Source organism: Ochlerotatus camptorhynchus, unplaced genomic scaffold (genome assembly GCF_037179485.1).
Source record: "Ochlerotatus camptorhynchus isolate MF236.1 unplaced genomic scaffold, CSIRO-AGI_Acam_v1.1 ptg000064l, whole genome shotgun sequence".
Taxonomy (NCBI): Eukaryota; Metazoa; Arthropoda; class Insecta; order Diptera; family Culicidae; genus Ochlerotatus; species Ochlerotatus camptorhynchus.
Genome location: NW_027040554.1, coordinates 779,752 through 799,685, shown reverse-complemented (window position 1 = coordinate 799,685; position 19,934 = coordinate 779,752).

The window sequence follows — 19,934 nt, the reverse complement described above, 5'->3', positions numbered from 1 at the left end:
TTTGAGAAACACGTTCAAACACACGGATAACGGAATGACATTATTTCTTATGTACAAAGTCCGACGAATCGTTTGGAGCATATACACACTAATCCAGTCAATAATATTTTACTGGGTTTTTGAATTGCGAAAATGTTCGGTAAAAGTCCAAAAATCTGTGGAAAATTCAAAAATTAATTTAAAAAAATTCAAACTTGTAGAGGATTAGTTCTGTTAACCACATTTAATGATAGAAAATAAAGTTTGTCTACCGCATTGATGTGCTACGAATAACCATCATTTGAATTTGAACCGACTTTTTCAGGAATTGAGAAACTCAGAAAAAAATACTGACTCCTGTAAAATAATTTGCGTGTGTGGACCTTGGGAAGTAGCTCGTTATGCCATATTTTCCCCATAACTCCTTATTTAATTGGAATAGATAGCAGTTTTGCAAACTGCCGCTAGATTTCAAAAATAAAACACATAAAAACATAAACACATATTACATAAAAAAAAAGTCCAACTTGCAAATTGGAGCACGTATCGAATAGCGAGGCTTCAGGAAGTAACTAATTTTGCCCCATTTTCTCCAAAATGTGTTGTTTAACCTTCCTAATGCATAAGAAAAAATTACACATTGTGCATTAGTGCAACTCGTTTTCAAAAATCCATTTTTGAACCGATTGTTGATCTATTGGCCTCAAATGAAAGATGAAGGTTTCGAAAATGACACACTGTCCAGGATTTCTCCAATTAGGCCATTTAGGCTGCCTGGCACCGCTTCCGATAGGGCACAAAAAAGCACTTCCAAAACCTCATGTACTGGTACCGTCCGACGGATCACAATTTATTATTTTTAATTCAATAGTAAAAAATACATCATGCCATGGACCGTACGGCCAATCTGGCCACATCCAGATACTCGGAACCGGTTCCGGTAGGGCTTCAAAAAGGACACTTCCAAATCCTCAAGTACTGGTATCGTCCGGCGGCTTCAATTTTATGATAATTCATCCAGAATTAAATATACATCATCAAGAGATGGATCTACCCACATTTGGATATCCAGAACCGGTTCCGGTAGGGCCCCTAAAAGGACAATTCCAAAACTTCATGTATTGGTACCGTCCAATGGCTCAACATTGATGATTTTTCATCCAGAAGTAAATAGACATCATGTCATGGACCAAAAGGTAGATCTGGCCACATTCGGATACCCGGAACCGATTCCAGAAGAGCCCAAAAAGAAAACTTCCTAACTCTCATGTACTGGTATCGTCCGACGGCTTAAAATTTATTATTTTTCAAACTGAAGTAAATAGACATAATCTTCTAGTTTTACACTAGTCTTCCGGTTACAACTGAATGGTTTTTCATGATCTTGAACGGGCGTTGAAAATGGCCAATTTTCGCGTTAGAAACCTATCATGTAACAAATCAAACATTTAATAATTTTGTTTGTATAATAGAGTGCACACTATTAAGTTGCTCGCGCAAAATGACACGTGGCCTTTGATAATCGTTACCATAAAAGATGTAGTTGCAATCATCAAAAAATCTACAATAAATAATTTTTAATGCAACGCTTGTATTTCAATCGATATTTTTAAACATTTTTCGAAACTGGTTCTGGGTATCCGGATGGGGCCAGATCCACCTGTTGGTCCAAAGCATGATGAATATTTACTTCTGGATCCAAAATCATAAATTTTGATTCGTCGGACGGTACCGGTGCAAGAGGTTATGGAAGTGTCCTTTTTGGGATCCTGCCGGAATCGGTTCCGGGTATCTAGATAAGGCTAAAGCCAAATGTTGGGCCATGGCATGATGTCTATTGACTGCTGGATGAGAATAGTAATAAGTGTCCACTTAGGGCCCCTCGGAACCGGTGCCAGGTATCCGGATATAGCCAGATCCATCTTTTGGTCCATGGCATGGTGCCTATTTACTTCTGGACGAAAAACATTGAGGGCAGCCTTGATAGCTAGCTGCTTGCGGGGAGCCTTTCGTTGTGTACTGGAGAACACCACCACTCACCACACGGTGATTGAATAAACACCGTGTGGTGAGACCGAATGGAATTCACCTTTGAAATCTGTGTAAGGGGAATCGCTTTTCGCAGGCAATCGGTGATAATTTTAGTTATCATAGAAACAGTTGCACATTCGTGCAATTTTCAATAGTGACATTTTGAAAAATGATAAAGTTTTAATGAATTTGATGCGTTAGAATATTTCTGCTCGATTGGTGATAAAATTATTGAAATTGGTCCAGGGGCAGCTGAATTATTAACGTTCAAAATCTTTTATTATTTTGTTACACGTTCCATTTTCGGTTTTCACAAAGTGTACCCTCATATAGAAATCACAGACGTAGTCCTACGTAAAAAAAATTTTACTAGCTATATGACTGAAAAAATTCTCATTTTTTATTGAACACCCGTTAGGAACCTTTTGAGGTCAATAGATCAAGAATCGGTTTCAAAAATTAATTTTTGGGAGCGATTTGCAGTCTGGGTATATTTAGACCCAAATGCACTATGTGTCACTTTACAGCAAAATGTTGATTTCCAAAAGTTAAAAAAAAACTGACGAAGTTACAGGTTGTTCATATCATATTTTGTTACAAAGATACAACTTTTTGAAAGTGACACACACAGGTGCGCGGCCGCCTGACTTCAGACATTAATAATATCTAGCGTTCAGAATCATAAGGACCTTAATGCGAAGGACCTAAAAGCGATTCTCTTCATTGGTTTTCTGTTTAAATTACTACAGTTAAGTAGACCAATTTCCCAAATGTTCTCCAATACAGTGCTGGGAATCATCGTTTGCAATAGCTAGCAAATTTAAAAGCTAACGCAACAGATCCAGAATTTTCTCGGCTAGTCAAATGGTATTACGCAGAAATGAGTAATACTGAACCCATTTCCGCTGTTGAATCAGGCAGCTGTAATACCGAATCCGAAACCGATTCCGAACTGGAAAACAGCGAAACTGAATACTGGAACGCTAAGCGAATACATTCACATTTTTTTAAAGTCCGTGAAGGGCATAATTTTTTAACAAAACCCGGAAACCAAAACTACTTCTCGAAGTGCACACTATCCGATGTGTTATTTCAGAAATCTAGCAGTATTTGTCAAAACTGTTTTTAACTACCATTAAATAACGAGCATTGGGGAAAATGGGGCAAAATTAGCAACTTCCCTAGGTCTAAACTAGAGCCCTGTAAGAGAGAGAAGTGAGAAGTCGTACCTGCAATCAAATAAGTGCAGCCAATCGAGCAGAAGACCTGGTAGTGAGTAGACTTAACAACAGAATATATCCAAACATATTCATGGACCCTATGCGCATTAGCTACGAGCATATTCTTTTGTTTATAATATGATCTAAATTCTTCTAATCTTCCTAAAGTTTAGATCATTGTATATATTAGATTAACCAAGAATGTCCATGTCCAAGCAAATTCATTGAGTCAATACTCCAACATTTATGATCCCTTTCTATGTATATCCTATGATCTAGGTTCTCCAAATCGTCCTGAAGTCAAATGATTTACAAGTTCAATTACGACTGAGACAATGTTTAAAGTACCGAAACATGCCCAAGCAGACTCATAGAGTCTATGCGTACCATTTACGATCCATTTCCATGTATATAAGAAATGCTAGGTTCTCCAAATCGTTTTGAAGTACAGATCAACTGATCTACTAAACCATTCACGACTGAGACAACACCCTAAGCAACGAAACATAGCCAAACAGATTCATAGAGTCTTTGTGCATCATTTACGATTTATTCACACTATAGGATGTTTATTATTTTCCAAATCGTCGTGAAGTTCAATTCATTCATTCGATCAAATACTTCAACCACAACTAAGATGAAATATATCCAAGTAGATCTATGGAGTATATGCGCATTGTTATGATGTTCTAGGCAATCCAAATCATCCTGGAGTTCAGATTAATTGGTCTATCATATCAACCACGACTAAGAAAATGTCAATATCAATGACACATATCCAAACAGATTCCTGGCCACAGCTACGAACAATTTCTGTGTATATTAGATGAGCTAAGACCTCCAAAACATTGAGAGTAGATGAGACCCACCCTATGAGGCTCAACCAAGACTCCCGGATATCTAGCTCAGTAGCATGAGACCCCTGAACTGTGTCACAGGGCCGGCATGCGACTGGGTTATTTGGAGGGGTACGCGGAACAAACTGTGCAGAAACTGTGGGATTTCTTAAGTGATGGTGAAATTAATTGGAAGCTAAAGTGTGGGTGGAAAAAGTCTAGAAGTTTATTCAAATGGAATTATGGTGCGGATGGTTTTATTGGGCTATTATGGGGTGTGTTCTATGGGTTTCTGCTTACTTGGTACGTACCGGTGGTGTTTGCTGGACGATGGCGAGCGCTCGCTGGTGGTGATTGTATTTGGGCAGCTGTTGTTTGACCGCGATGGCGGTCCGTGGCTTGATCACTCCGTCGACAATGGCGGATCGGTGTCTTCAGCTGGTTTGGAAGATGGCGCCTGGTGACTGGAGCTGTGGTCGCTACAATGGTGGATTTGAGGCTTGGGTTTGCACGTTGCGATGGCGGTTCGTAACCAGGGAATATAGCAATCCCTGTGCAGCTACTGAAGTAGCCTTTTCGGTGTCAACGGCGGCTTCCTTCGTTGGCGAATATCAGCTGACCGTGACAAGGCCACCTTGGTCGAGCCGAGAAGGGTCTTTTTCCTTAACAATTAGGACTACCGAGTCCGAGGATGCTCTCCTTTCTGGCAATTACTAAGCCGGAGAGTGGAAGGTCCTTGACATTTAGACCAAGACAGTTGAGACTGACTTGGTCAAAAAGTGCCGATCGTGAGGATATCCGTGGAATAAACCAAAAAAAAGGTCCTGAATGAACACCAGGAACATAAAAAGGTTGTTCACTGCACTTTGGTTCACTTTTGTACTCTACTCACGTCTTCTAGGCACAAACACCGGTTTACTTCTGGGCAATGGTTGACCATCCCAGCTATCAAATGCCCTCCTTTTCCCATCCAGTTTTCAATTCGTTCCTTATTTCCTCCATTTTCCTTCCTTGTGGCTTATCTCCATCCATCCATCCATCCATTGAGTTTTTCTATCACAGTTGATTACAACACCCTTTCGATCCTGTCACATCCAATTAAGTTTATAAACAAATATCAATTTCAAACTACCTTCTAAGACAAATTTATACATTTTTCAATAACAGCAATTTTACCTACAATCCTACTAATCCTACTATCCCAACACTGACACTAAACAAACACTACAGTTTCCCAAAACAACATGCACAAATTAAAACCTAGGACATTGTAATTAAACGGTTATAACATACAGAAGATTAGATCAAAGGAGCTCAGCACCATCGACTGAGACAATGTCCTTATTTTTTTTTTCCGTCGATCTTGTTTTCCGTGATGAGCACCAATGATACCGACGCCAAGGAGGCTGCTTCCACACATGGACCTTACATATTGACTCATCAACCCATGAACCGGGGACCAATGGCGTTACTTCCCTTCCGAAGGAAGGCGTGATCAGAGAAGTTATGCCTCAGAACATCCCGGCGGCGCCGACTGGAATTGAACCCAGGCCTGCTGGGGTGAGAGATAATCACGCTTACCACTACACAGACAATGTCCTTAGAAACGAAACATGTACAAACAATGTCATGGGGTCGAAGCGCATTTCTTACGATAAATTTATAGTACCACCAAATAGTATACCACGACGTCCTTGAGATCAACCAGAACTTTCACGACAACCTCAGCGGCAATTATTTACGCAATTTTATATAGTTTATGTGCATCATTTAGGTTCCAGATTCGTGGGTAAAACATGTGCTAAGTTCTCCAAATTATATATGGAATGCATTGATAATTAAATTTAGTATATCAACCACGAAGAAGACGATACAGTCTGACACGTATTCTCCAAATAAAATTGAATATGTATTTTTGAAAGGCCCCTTCCTAATCTAATCTAATCTAATCTAATCTAATCTAATCTAATACAATCGCGGCCATTACGAGAAAGCATCAAAACGGCCAGGCCTACTGCGTTGCATTTGCCTCAAAGATGATTATGTGAAAGGATTCGAGTTCAAATAAACCATGGAGGCACCATATTTGAAGCAGTTCCTAAATCGACGCACTCCATAACGTTCGACTATTTTGAATAAATATTTTTGAAATGTTACTTCTGCAAATATTAGTTTCAGTGCTCTAAGGATGATGGTATTCCAAGCTTAAAAAAAAAATATCTTGTCAAAATAGACGAGTGCGTCATCATTAGGAACGCGTCAAATATGGTGCTGGCATGGTATATCTAAACAGCGATGCATTTCGTAACTCTTCAGGGGTGTAAAGATGCGTGAACATACACGGTTAGAAAAAAGTACCCAAAATTAAGTTCTTTTCACTCATCTCGGCACTATAGTGCAGGAACCCAAAAGTAGGTAAAGCGGGTCAAAATAATTTTCATTTACTTGTGTGCAGTTAGTATGGAATTTTCCACTGGCTTTTTAACCAAAAGTAAGTTAGTTGTACCCAACAGTAGGTATATATGATTATACTCAACGTTGGGTTCCCACACTTTACTACCCCTGTTGGGTGGTTTTGCTCCTCCGTTTTTGACAACATTAGAAGGAGAAAAGGAGATAAACTAGTCAAAAGTAGGTAAAAGTGAACTGGCCGTTGGGTACTTTTTTCTTACCGTGTACCGTACAAAATGCTCCAAGCTAAGTTATGAGTGAATGTAACAGTAATATTATTATTATTATTTAGCTTTATTTAGGAGCCTTTCAGCCTTAGGCTGGTTCGCCTCCAACCGTAACAGTAATATGCAATGTAATGAATCTATGAATCTATATATATAAAAATGAATTTCTGTCTGTCTGTCTGTCTGTCTGTCTGACCCTTATAGACTCGGAAACTACTGAACCGATTGGCGTGAAAATTTGTATACAGGGGTTTTTGGGGCCGTGGAAGGTTCTTATGATGGTTCGAGACCCCTCCCCCTTCTGTAAGGGGGGGCTCCCATACAAATGAAACAGAAATTTCTGCATAACTCGAGAACTAATCAAGCAAATGGAACCAAATTAGGCATGTGGGGGCGAGTGTGGGGGTATAAGGAGATAATCATAGGGGGTAGCCCCTTAGATAATAGGGGGGGGGGCACCGTACAATATAGCATGCTTTTTTAAATCGGCGCATAAATTCAAGCTAATATTGAATCCCGAGCAAGACCGGGCACACTCAGCTAGTGGTATATAAAATACAGTGTAATGGAAGGATCTTACCAAATACCTCCAACGTTAACCAAATTCCCGATTTCCATTTGAAGTTTGTCAGCTGTAAGCTTCACTCTGGCACTTGAAAATCCTACTTCGGCAACATGATCGCACTGAACGATGGGACGTTGGGGATTTGGTGGCTTGACAGCGGCTCCAGGAACAAGCCTGGGGATATTGTAGGCCCTGCAGACCGTCGATGTACGTGCACTCGTGGAGTTCCGAATGGAAGATCTTCCGTTGCTGATGATTGGCCATTTGCGCCAGGAATTGAGCTGCTCGTGAAAATAACCTCTTGAATCTCGGCTTTGGTGGTGATACAGAACCGGGCAATCGAATCCAGGTCCATCTATGGTAGTTGTTTACCGGATCAGCACCCAAGTATAAATATAACACACGTCATCACTAGAACTTCGAACCGCGGAAAATGTGCTCCAATTACGAGACAAGCTATCACACATAAATTATTAATTTTAAATTTTCCAAATTTTCAAACGTGACAAGGAAAACAAACGTCACAGCCGTACGGACGCACAGCCTACTCTTCTATTTTTTTGAAAGGCCCCTTCCGTGCAGAAATGGCGAGACACAAAACTCATGTTAATAACAAATAGAATTGAGAAATGCATCAAGAATTATAAAAGACCAAATATTTTGCTTTCCGTCCATATGCAAAATAATGCAACTATTTGTCCGTTTTGTGCATAACAAATAGTCAAGAAGCAATTAAAACGTTTGTTTTAACGGTGAAGGTAGATTTTAAACCAACATATTCCACCGAGTACAAAGGGATCGAATATTCAACGTATTACTTCCATGTCGTTCTAATAATTATAAGTTCGTCAGCGTGTCTAAGCTTAGCAAAATTTGATTTCAATCCTTTATAGGCCATCCTAAGGGTAATAATGAAAGGGTTTCCCAAATGTTAATTTTAGGCTAAACAAATGTGTGTTTTTTTTTTATCAGTCAATATTTTATACTTTTAATGATCGAGTATAACCACTTTATATGTCTTTTGAAAGTCGTTTGGTCTTAAGTCTAGGACAATTTGGAGAACATAGGTCATCTAGTATACAAACAATTGGTTTGTGAATTTCACGCATAAGCTCTATGATTCTGCTGGGACATGTTCCGTTGCTGAGGGCATTGTACCAATCGTGGTTGATCTAGTAGATTGGTAGATTATCCAACGCACATCAAAATGGATTGTTAATGATGTGTCTTAACTCTATGAACCTGTTTGAACAGGTTTCGTTACTAAAGACATTGTACCGGTCGGGATTGATCTATATAGAAGATCATTTGATATGAGCTCTCGAACGATTGAGAGGACCTCTAAAAACTTATATACATGAAAATTAATCGTCAATGATGCGCAAAGATTGCATGAATCTGATTGGACATATATTTTTGCTGAGAACATCGTGCAAGCCCTGGTTGATCCAGTAGATCAAATAATCTGAACTCCAAGACAATTTAGAGACCCTAAAGTATATTGTGGTCAAGAAAACTGATGCTGAATTTTTAATTCAAGCTTAACAGACATGCCAAGGCATGTATCCTAGCGGCACCTGTGGTGTAGTGGTAAGCGTGATTATCTCTCACCCCAGCAGACCTGGGTTCAATCCCAGTCGGTGTCGCCGGGATGTTCTGAGGCATAACATCTCTGATCACGCCTTCCTTCGGAAGTGAAGTAAAGCCGTTGGTCCCCGGTTCATGAGTTGATGGGTCGAAATGTAGGGTCCAGATGTGGGAGTTGCCTCCCTGGCGTCGGTAGCAGAGGTGCTCAGCACGGAAAACAAGATCGACGGAAAACAAATCAAGGAAAAAAGGCATGTATCCTCCCTGTTCAAGACAAGTCCATGTTCTCAAACAAAAAAATACATCATTAGGTTTTGGATATCTAGGCCATCAACTTGGATATCTAGACCATAAACTTGTTCCTTCATATTTTTTACTGTAAAGGTAACATCTGAAATTATACCATTGCCGAAGAAAGTATGGGCTTCACAAACACTTGTGATTTTATACAGCCAATCATACGAGATGGATATATATGACCCATTCGTCCTGAAAGGGTTAAACCACCTTTGCATCCATTTGAGCCATATATGGTTTAAATTAAAACCATCAATCCTAACTGTCTTCACATTACTCGGTGTTGATCAACTCGTTTTGAACTTTGAGAAACACGCATTTCTTGATTTTCCTCATCTTCGCGTAGATTTTTGAGTAAAATTCGGGGAAATTTTTACTCACTCACAATGGATTCGTTTGCGTTGCGTTGCCGTATATCTGACAAATAACTCATGAGTTAACTGTCAAATTAACACAAACGCAATACAACCGGTTTGCACGACCCTTAACCTTAATTAATTTTGAGCTAGTCAGATCGGCCGTGTGAACGATCTTAAAAAGAACAACCAGCGTCGAATTAACCACTTCATACGAGCAGGTGAAAAATTGCGTTTACTACCACTCGAACTTCGAGATAAAATAATAGGGTTAACTACCCCATTTCCGGCCTATTAAGCACAACCCGCAATTAGTCTTTCTTAATCTAGCGTAGTTTAGCACCAAACGGTATGTTATTATTACTGATGACTTCCAAATTTATTTACCTTTCCGTATGTACCTTAAGATTTGATAAAGAGAAACCAATCGTTGAGATATTGTCAAAAGTCTAACACTGCTTCTTGACGCCAAACTCGGCCTACGGATTCTAAACTCAGCCTAACGCATTGAAACGCCATTGAAACGCCAATGAATTCACTTCGGCCTATCGGATGAAGATAAAACATGATTCGGTCGGAGCGCCTCTTTTATTTTTGGGAATAATGGGTGCAAACCTTCATATCACGCGTTCTCATTGACTTCGTTCGGTAGCTTATTAACTAAAGTATAACCTAACGCATAATTGACTTGTTAACTCTGAAATCATGGATTTATTTGAAGTTTTCTGCTCGATAGGTCCAAAATAGGCGATTAGGACGAAGTAGTTCTCTACCCTATTTTGAGATTTTGCTTCCTCTAGAACTTCTTGAAGTAGCCAAAATTTGAGCCTTTCATGAAAAAAAAGCAATTTGTTGGTCTAGTTTTGTGAAATCGCTGGTAGAAAGTCACGTCCAAACATCTTGACAAAGTGGTCCATTGCAACCGTCCTCCAACAAGTAACCAGTAACCAATCCAAATCGCAGCTGTGGTCGTTTCCGTCGTCAACCGCAGGAAATTAGAAACAAATTAAGTCCGAAAGCATGAGCATTTCAGGTGATATTGACATTTCCAACAAGAGTAGCACTTCGTTTCGAATGCATTTTGCTCACATTGATAAACTTTGAATGCACTCACTGCTGCTGCTGCTGTTCGTACTACTGTGACACATACCGTTGCTGTGGTCATATCAAGCTCAAGTCCGTCTTGCTTATTCAATCATTCGCATTTGCATATGCTTGAGTCATTCATGTTCGCGGATAGAATGGTGGTATGTTTGACATGTATAGCGTGGTAGTAATTTATTTGAATGTTGATTGGAAACATTAATTAATTTGAATATTATAAATTAATACCGCAGAAGTAGTTTGAGGGTCGGCTAGTTGCTGTCTTGTATTGATGTTTTAACCACTTCACTGCACGTTTTTTCAAAACTACTCCAATTTGAGTAGGATCCACCAACATCGGTAAAAAGTGAACCTACCCAAAAATTAGTAAACTAAGTTGAGAATGACAAGTTGACAAATAAATAACATCGATCGGATTCAGCTCGATGTTGTCCTATTGTCAACTTGTCACTCCCAACTTAGTCTACTCATTTTTGGGTAGGTTCACTTTTGACTAAATATGGGTCGTTTTGAAATAGAGTGTGTGTTGATTTGCTCAGAAGAGATTATAGGCATTGAGAGGCTTGAAAGCCGAGGTATTGAGTTTATAGATCTTCTCCGTTGAAGTTTTCGCATGAATCGATTGACTTGATATTTCATTCGCATAAGACACTCTACTGCCGGCCGCTGGTGCTCCTCTGGTGCCAATTTCAGGGCTAGGGTCTCCTTTCCCAGTGCAGCATGAATTCCTCGCGCAGCCTATAATTTGCGTTAATAACTGCCACCAGCTAAATATTGCCATCATAAACCCCGTGCGTTCGCGTATCGCATTTCACTGCACTTTTTCATCGCTTTGCATCCAGCTTGGCCTGGCAACTGCTCAATGGCCGCTGAAACGTTGATGTGATCGATATATGTATGCACGTCAAACGCTTCAATTTTTGTGTCCCGAGCTGGGGTAGATTCTACGCCCCGATATCCCGTTTAAGCTTTCTGTTCCGTTCGGAGTTTCCAGCAGAAAAAAATTATTTTGTTATCGATTTTGTGCGTAACTTTTTGGCTTACGGGTGCAAAAGCTGGTAACTGAACGCCAGCCGTCTTGTGCTATGGATTTCGCTGCTTTCCTGCCCTCACAGCTCACACACATCCATCAGTTTGATAATAAATTTTATTTTATGCATGCATTAAACGCGAAGGAAGCGGAGAAAGAACTTTGCCTTCATTATAAAGCATTATCGGACATATATTTAAATTCGGTCCCGGTATGGAAACAGAAGTAGGTACGGTATCTCCTCCTTTGACGCAACGCAATGATTATAATTTTCAAAAATAAAATATTTCTAGCTAGCGGCCAATCGTCCGATCGCGACCGACAGGAACATGTCCCCATCGATAGGATCATGAATCGATCGAACCCGTTCAAATCTGTCGCTCATAATTGCATTTCACCGTTCCCCAACATTGTTTCCTGGAGAGCTGGTAATGTTGGCCCATTACGAAAAGCACTCTTAAGTATAGTGCACCACAAGGTACGCAAACAATCAGGGGGGAAGGGATCAGTGTGCCATCTGGATCGAACCAGCCATCCAGCCAGCATTCCATACCGGAGCTTATCGCGCATTATCTTCGCCGCCGTTGCTGCTGCTGCTGCTGCTGCTATTAGCGAAGACATTTTATTTTGAAGATTATCGTGATTGGCAGGAGCGGCCACTTGAGGGATTTTGAGTTATGGCTGCCACTGCGTTCCCAGGAGTAGGGACCGGCCATTTTATGCGACCGTTGTTGTTGGGATCGGCGGACAGATATGAAAATATTTCCTCGTACGACACGGGTACATGCAAATACAACATGATAGGGGTTGGCTACCCCATTCACCGCCGGGAGCCATAGAGATCAACCGCAGCAGATATGTGTGGCGCAGGAAACCATATTTTCTTCTTTGATGGTTCGTCGGATGAAGATTGATTGAGGCCGGCAGGGTATAGAGTACATGCTGGTATTGCTACAGCTTGCACGGATATCTAGGAAAAGGTTCTCAGCTAAAATGGTGTTAGAAGATTCTTAATTGTTAGATTAAAACACTGGTAATGGAGGGTTTAAGAATCATGCTGCATACGGTGAATGAGAACGACCCAAAGTTGAGGTCAGTTTACTCATAATCGCCAAAAGTGCAGGAACTCAGCGATGAGTTAATTTGCCTAATGGTTTCCTGTGGAAAACCTCAAAAAATTTCCGGAAAGTGAGGAAAATTTACGAAAATTTTACTCAGTCTACGAGTAGTACCAATAGACTGAGTGAATCCCGAGGAGGGAGCAGGAAAAATTTCGCTTTGCTGTTGTGAGATGCGCACACCCTTAGTAGATAGAAAGCAGATTGATGAAGATTTTAAAGGTATCCTGACAAAAGTTCGAGAGCGGTGCGAGTAGATGGATTAAGATGCAAGAGATGAAACAAGATTTTTCGCTAAAATTACCATAGAGCTGATTGGGAGCAATATCGAACATTTATGGAATATAACTTCGATCCAAACATTCCTTTGCAAACCAAAGATGAAATTAATTATGCTCTTGAATCTCTGACTACTTCTATAGTTGAAGCAAGAGCTGCCTCAGTACCAAAATGCGAGGTTAAATTCGATTCAATTATAATAGACGACGATCTTCAGCTCTTGATCCGTCTTAAAAATGTCCGTAGGAGACAATATCAAAGAACACGCGATCCTGCCATAAAAAAGTATCTGGCGGGATTTGCAAAAACAAATTAAAAAGCGATTCTCTGCCCTGAGGAACAAAACTTTTGAAAATAATGTTTCTAAATTAGACCCGAGTTCCAAACCCTTTTGGAAACTCACAAAAAATTTGAAAAAACCTCAAAAGCCTATTCCAGCGCTTAAAGAAGGTGGTAAAATTTTGATCACAAATTTGGAAAAAGCTCAGAAACTTGCTAAGCAATTCGAGAGTTCCCATAATTTCAGTTTGGGTCTTACTAGTCCTATTGAGAATCAGGTTGCTCGGGATTATCTGAATATTTTCTCTCGGGAAAATATGTTTGATGATTCCTGGGGGACTGATTTGGACGAAGTAAGGTCTATAACTAAAAAGGTTCAAAATATGAAAGCTCCAGGTGATGATGCAATTTTCTATATCCTCATCAAAAAACTCCCAGAGAGTACCTTGTCTTTCTTGGTAAAATTATTTAACAGATGTTTCCATTTGGCATACTTTCCTGATAAATGGAAAAATGCAAAAGTTGTTCCAATTTTGAAGCCGGATAAAAATCCAGCTGAAGCTTCTAGCTACCGCCCAATAAGTTTGCCTTCTTCAATAAGTAAACTTTTTGAAAAGATAATTTTGAATAGAATGATGCTTCACATCAATACGAACTCAATTTTTGCAGATGAGCAGTTTGGATTTCGCCATGGGCATTCAACTACTCATCAACTCTTAAGAGTTACAAATTTAATTCGTTCAAACAAATCTGAAGGCCACTCAACTGGAGTTGCTCTTCTAGACATAGAAAAAGCATTCGACAGTGTTTGGCATGAAGGTTTGATTGCTAAATTGAAAAAGTTTAATTTTCCACTTTATATTATGAAATTAGTTCAAAACTATTTAACTGACAGAACTCTGCAGGTAAATTATCAAAATTCAAAATCTACTACCTGTTAGAGCAGGAGTTCTTCAGGGTAGCATTCTTGGGCCTATATTGTATAACATTTTCACTTCGAACCTCCCTGATTTGCCTCAGGGTTGCCACAAATCTTTGTTCGCTGATGACACAGGCATTTCCGCTAAAGGAAGAAGTCTTCGTGTTATTTGCAGCAGACTGCAGAAAATTCTATATATTTTCTCTTCTTATTTACAAAAATGGAAGATATCTCCCAACGCTTCCAAAACTCAACTTATAATATTTCCACATAAGCCTAGAGCTTAGTAGTAGTCACATAGTCACTATGAACGGAGTTCCAATTTCCTGGTCAAACCAAGTGAAATATCTTGGATTAATACTTGACCAAAAATTAACTTTTAAAGATCACATTGAGGGCATTCAAGCCAAATGTAACAAATATATAAAATGTTTGTATCCTCTTATAAACAGGAAATCCAAACTGAAGTACCCGTCTCTCTTACTTAAGTAGCTCTTATTTGAGATAGTATTTGAGCAAACATACTTTTTCTGAACAAGTTTCATTTTAATATTCACTCCTATTCCCTATTAGGATCAAAAGTATTTTTGAAAATGAGCAAATTCAGTATTAGGGAAACATGTGAAAGAGGACAGTGAGCCAAATGTAAACCACGGCTCTAATGTTGGCCTATGGATCTAAGATTGTGCTCATTAAAAACCTGCTATTTATCAATATTATCTAGATGAACGCGTCATTGGGGCGGTACTAATGGGTAGTTTTGGTCGCTTTTGGAAATTAAGTGGGTTGCTGGATTTATGCTTGGGCCCAGAACCACATCCATTTCCCTTATGTATGTTTTTTATTTGTCAATGCTCATTTGCATTAGCTTCACAAAGCTGAAGTTCAATTTTAGATTAACAGAGACTAGCCTAATGTAAATGGACCGAGGACCGATTACTCGTGACATGCTCGAAGTTAGGAGTAACAACTGGGTAAACAGGTGAAAGTTCTCTGGGTTTCACTGAAGTCCCCATACAGGTCTGCATAGTTGACGTCGTGCCGTTTCCAAATTAACTCTGTCATCGCCCTCATGTCCTCTTCCAATTGTGATGTAACTTCACACTTCAAGAGCGCTATGGTTAGGCTACTTGAAAATGCCAGTACGTCCAGCACCTTTTTCATCTTTACACGAAAATCCTCGGGAAAATCACCAAAGCACCGTTGAATGATGACTTCAAATAAAATATTTAATACAAAATGAGTAACAGAAAAAGTCAATTATATTATATTCAAATCATCAAAATAGCTATTTTATTCTAATTATTATTTGGTTTTGTATTAGAGCATAAAGCATTTATTGTTGCTTTTTAGGCTTTTTAAAGTGCAACATAGGCTCCCCAATTACTCTGTTTACAAATTGAGCTTAAACGATGATTCCTCATAGTTAATAAAAGCCAAATTTATGGCAAGGAATAGAAATTCAAGTCGATTTCAGCAAAATTTACTTCTTTTGAAGAACCAGCACACCATTAACGTAACTCCCCCGTTGGAGAGGGATGGTAAAGTAGAGTTTAGTAAAGGGAGATGATCAAACCGATTTGTATTTTTATTTCTAGACGCTACAGTCATCAAAAATGCTCATAATTTAGTAAATTGAAAGGACTGACTTTCTAGTATCTTGCAAGTCTAATAATTCAATATCATAGTTTTCATTGTATTTGTTAATTTAGTAGATTTAGCGCTATTTGTACAGAACATGGCACGCTTGCAATTGCTCACTACAACTAAAGTGAATGATGAAACCATGAGATATTATAACTATATTTTCTCATTGTAAGACGGACGAAGAGGAGGTAGTGTTTGTTAATGACACATACAACCTGTTAATTTCACATTCAGAGTGTGACAATTAGCGATTAGCTATAACCTGAGTGGTGCAGAGTCGATCACTTTCAATGTTCAAGGTATTCAAATTATTGTATTATAAAGTATTGAAAATATTCATTTTCTTGCCTTTTTTACATCCTCTCCACATCTCTCACAAATTGGCGCCTTTTTTCCAGTGCAAAAATGAGAACTCTTTCGTGATTTTCTCATTATTTGAAATTTGAAATAGGTTTAAAATGGTTATCAAGTAAAAAAGTAGAAAGGTTTGTACCTAGGGGTACGAACGGAAGCTTGACGTAGGACCGCTAGTGGACGGAACAAATATGAAGACCATTTAGTTCTTTTAATTGATCGATCATCTATTATCTTAATTCTTTTTCTCTCGTTTTTGAATTGTATTCGTACCAAATCTGTAGTATTTTTTTTTTTAAGTTTCTTTGAAGAAAATCCATCAAAATCACTGAAATCGGCCGATTTGTTGCCAAAGTTGGTGATGATTTAATCTCCGAAACCGTACAGAGTGCGTCTCTGTCGCATCAAAGCGCGGGTGATATCCATGGCCGCTTACGCTTGGAATGTTCAGTATAGGTGGCAGTATCATGTATCTCATTTTCCAGGAACACCTCGTAGATCAGACCGGAGATACGTTTGGCACCGGCACGGCGAGCGCCTTCTTTACCAAGATCTTTTCCTCCTTTGCCACGACTAGTCATTGTTGTTTGTTGTTAGGTAGAAGAGTGGACTACCTAGCCTGCCACCACCTTGCTACTGCTGCTATTGCTGCTCCTGCTGCCTGCTCACCACGCCGTCTGAAGCAAAAATGAATTGAGGCTAGACCAAGTGGTACTCGATTATGACGGCTGGATTTGGAAAGAACGTTTATTATATGAAAACAGTGATAAAATTAGCCATTTTTATTTGTACATTGGACAGTGCTTGACATTACCACCACATCAGTCGCAAGCATTGCTATTGATGCGTGGAAATATTTCTGATCGATTGGTGATAAAATTATTGAAATTGGTCCAGTGGCGGCTGAGTTATTAATGTTCAAAATCTTTCATAATTTTGTTAAATGTTCCATTTTCGGTTTTCACAAAGTGTACCCCCATATAGAAATCACAGACGTATTCCTTCGTCAAAACTGATCAATATCGAGTCAAACGGTCGAATAAACCATGGCCCACTATGTAATGGAGCAAACCCTTTTGCTTATTACAACGCTCCTAGTGGACGTTTGAGAAAGCTTTTGGCGACTTTTTGTTGAAAACAACAATAACAATAACAGTTTATTATTTTAAGTTCATAAAACGCTCTTGGTTTGGAGGAAGTCACCATGCAAGAGGAGCGTAGAAAAAAAAATCGTGCACAGTCATCTGGAAAATCCATCGTGGTCTGCATCCAAGCTGGGTAAAGTGTTGAATTTTCCTAGAAATCTAGAAACCTTGACGACGATCGGAAGCCTCCAAGTAAACGCCGGAGTGGAACTGCCAACCGTTAGCTCCATGGAAAGGTCATGAGGTCCATCAGAAGCAACCCTGGTATGTCCGACCGCGATTTGAGCAAAAAGTATGATGCCGCCCGTAGTACAGTGCAGCAAATTCGCTACCGCGAAGGCTTATAGGCAACCAAATCGATCACTCAACAGAATACCGTAGCTAGAACCCGTGCTCGAAAGCTCCAGTCCAGTGGGTGCATACTTATGGATGATGAAATCTATGTAAATACCGACTTCGGACAGCTTCGGACAGGATCAACATTTTACAAGGCAACGGCTCGAGAAGGTGTCCCTGACAGATTCAAATTTGTGTTTGCGGATAAATTCGCACGCAAATATATGATCTAGCAAAGAATTTGCAGCTGTGGTCAGTAGACAAAGGTTTTCGTCGCTGAGAAAATAATGAACTCGGAGGTTTACAAAACCGAATGTCTCCAGAAGCAAATTCTGCCCTTCATCCTGTCACATGATGGTCCGGTGACATTTTGTCACTACAGCCGGGAAGTACAACCCAAGTAACAATTCAGATACCATTTGGCATCTACTCTGATTTATGATGGTTTTTTAATGGCAATGAACAATCCATTTAATTTAAATACAGCATTTACAAGTGTAAAACATTCCTGCTTAGTAATTCAGCTTGTTGCTGTTTTAAAAACCTTTTATAGTCTGGCAAGAAAGTCAAAAACTTTCTTGTTGTAAAAATTAATTTAAAACAGTCCTCAATCCCTCCTTAAAACTGTTCTTTAATTCTAGCATAAACGTCATTAGCAATTGTTTATTAATGTCTTGATATAATACCTTATATATTTGAGCGTATTGTGTGAATATTTAAAATCATTGTTCTCAAAACAAAAGAAGCGCTCCTAGCAAACACGCTTTTTCTACCTTCAAACGTAAGACAAAGAAAATCCAATGGCGTTTCAATGCGTTTGGACGGAATTGAAACTCGTAGGACGAATTTACAATCAAAAAGCAGTGTTAGACTTTATCAATATCTCAACAATGTGTGGCTCTTTATCAAATTCAACGGTACCTAATGAAAGAGGAATGAATTTAAAAGTCATCTTTGATAGAAACATTTCATTTATTGTTAAAACCCGTTCAAGAAAGAGGGGTAAAGTATGGGTTGTCCTTAGTAGGACGGAAATTAGATCAAAAACCTTAATTTTTAAAATTAAAAAAAAAAACTTTGGATCTAGATATCTTATCACACAAGCACACATGTTCGGGAATATACATGAAGAAGCTTTGTGCATACATTAGTACAGCGTTCGCCAACGTGAAGCTGGCGAAGTATAAGAGACATATTCCATCGTTTCCATCGCATGCAGACAGCAAGCCGTGCGTTGGCGAACGCTGCTTGAATAAACATTGTAGTCTATGAATTCACATATCTCAAATATATAAATTTGTATGTCCGGCAAACTTTCACCTTTGATTGATGATAAATGGTACATTTAAGAAAGTAATAACTAATACTTGCTACTTTTCGAAAAACCAGATTTTGAAAATCATGGTAATTTTCACTATTTTGGATAATATTTCGCTTGTATCGACCCAAAACATTGGGAACTATTCCTTAAAACTAAAAATTATCCAGTTTTCTTTAAGTTTACTGCAATGAATTAATCTTATTTTTTCGATCGTATTACTAAATGTGGTCAGCCTTTAAAGATAAACTTGTTTTATTACTTTGCAATAAAATTTAAGGATGAAAATTTGAGTATTGATCCTAATACTTTATCTTTCGAACGAATCTGTTACAAGAACGTAACCCTTGGTGTCGGTCGTAGATTGTTTTATTTTTTTGACAGCACGAGTTGGATTATTTGTAAAACAATTTCAATGACTCCACACCCTGTAAGCTACAACGAAGAGTGCTTACACATCGCTAAAATCGCTTATAGTGACCCTCTGGCAGCAAAATGGCCAGAATTTATGCGACATACACAACATTTACCTCCTTTTCTAGCATCTTGTAGCTTGGTCACTTTTATGTAATTTAAAAAATTTTAATTTTAAAACTTTCAAGTATTATTTTGAATTTATTATTTTTTGTCATTATTTGTGTACCTCTAACTTAATTATCGTTCGCAATATTTATTTACCATTTACATTTATTCATTTTGTGCAATTATTACACGCTCACTTAGGTAAAATTGTAATTAATATTACAAATGAAACGTATTGGAAATCCGCATAAAAACGTTATGCTTGCATACAAGCTGCCTTCCAAAATTTATTTTTACCGTCGCTGGAAACGTTCACTGGTTTGTGAGACTCGTT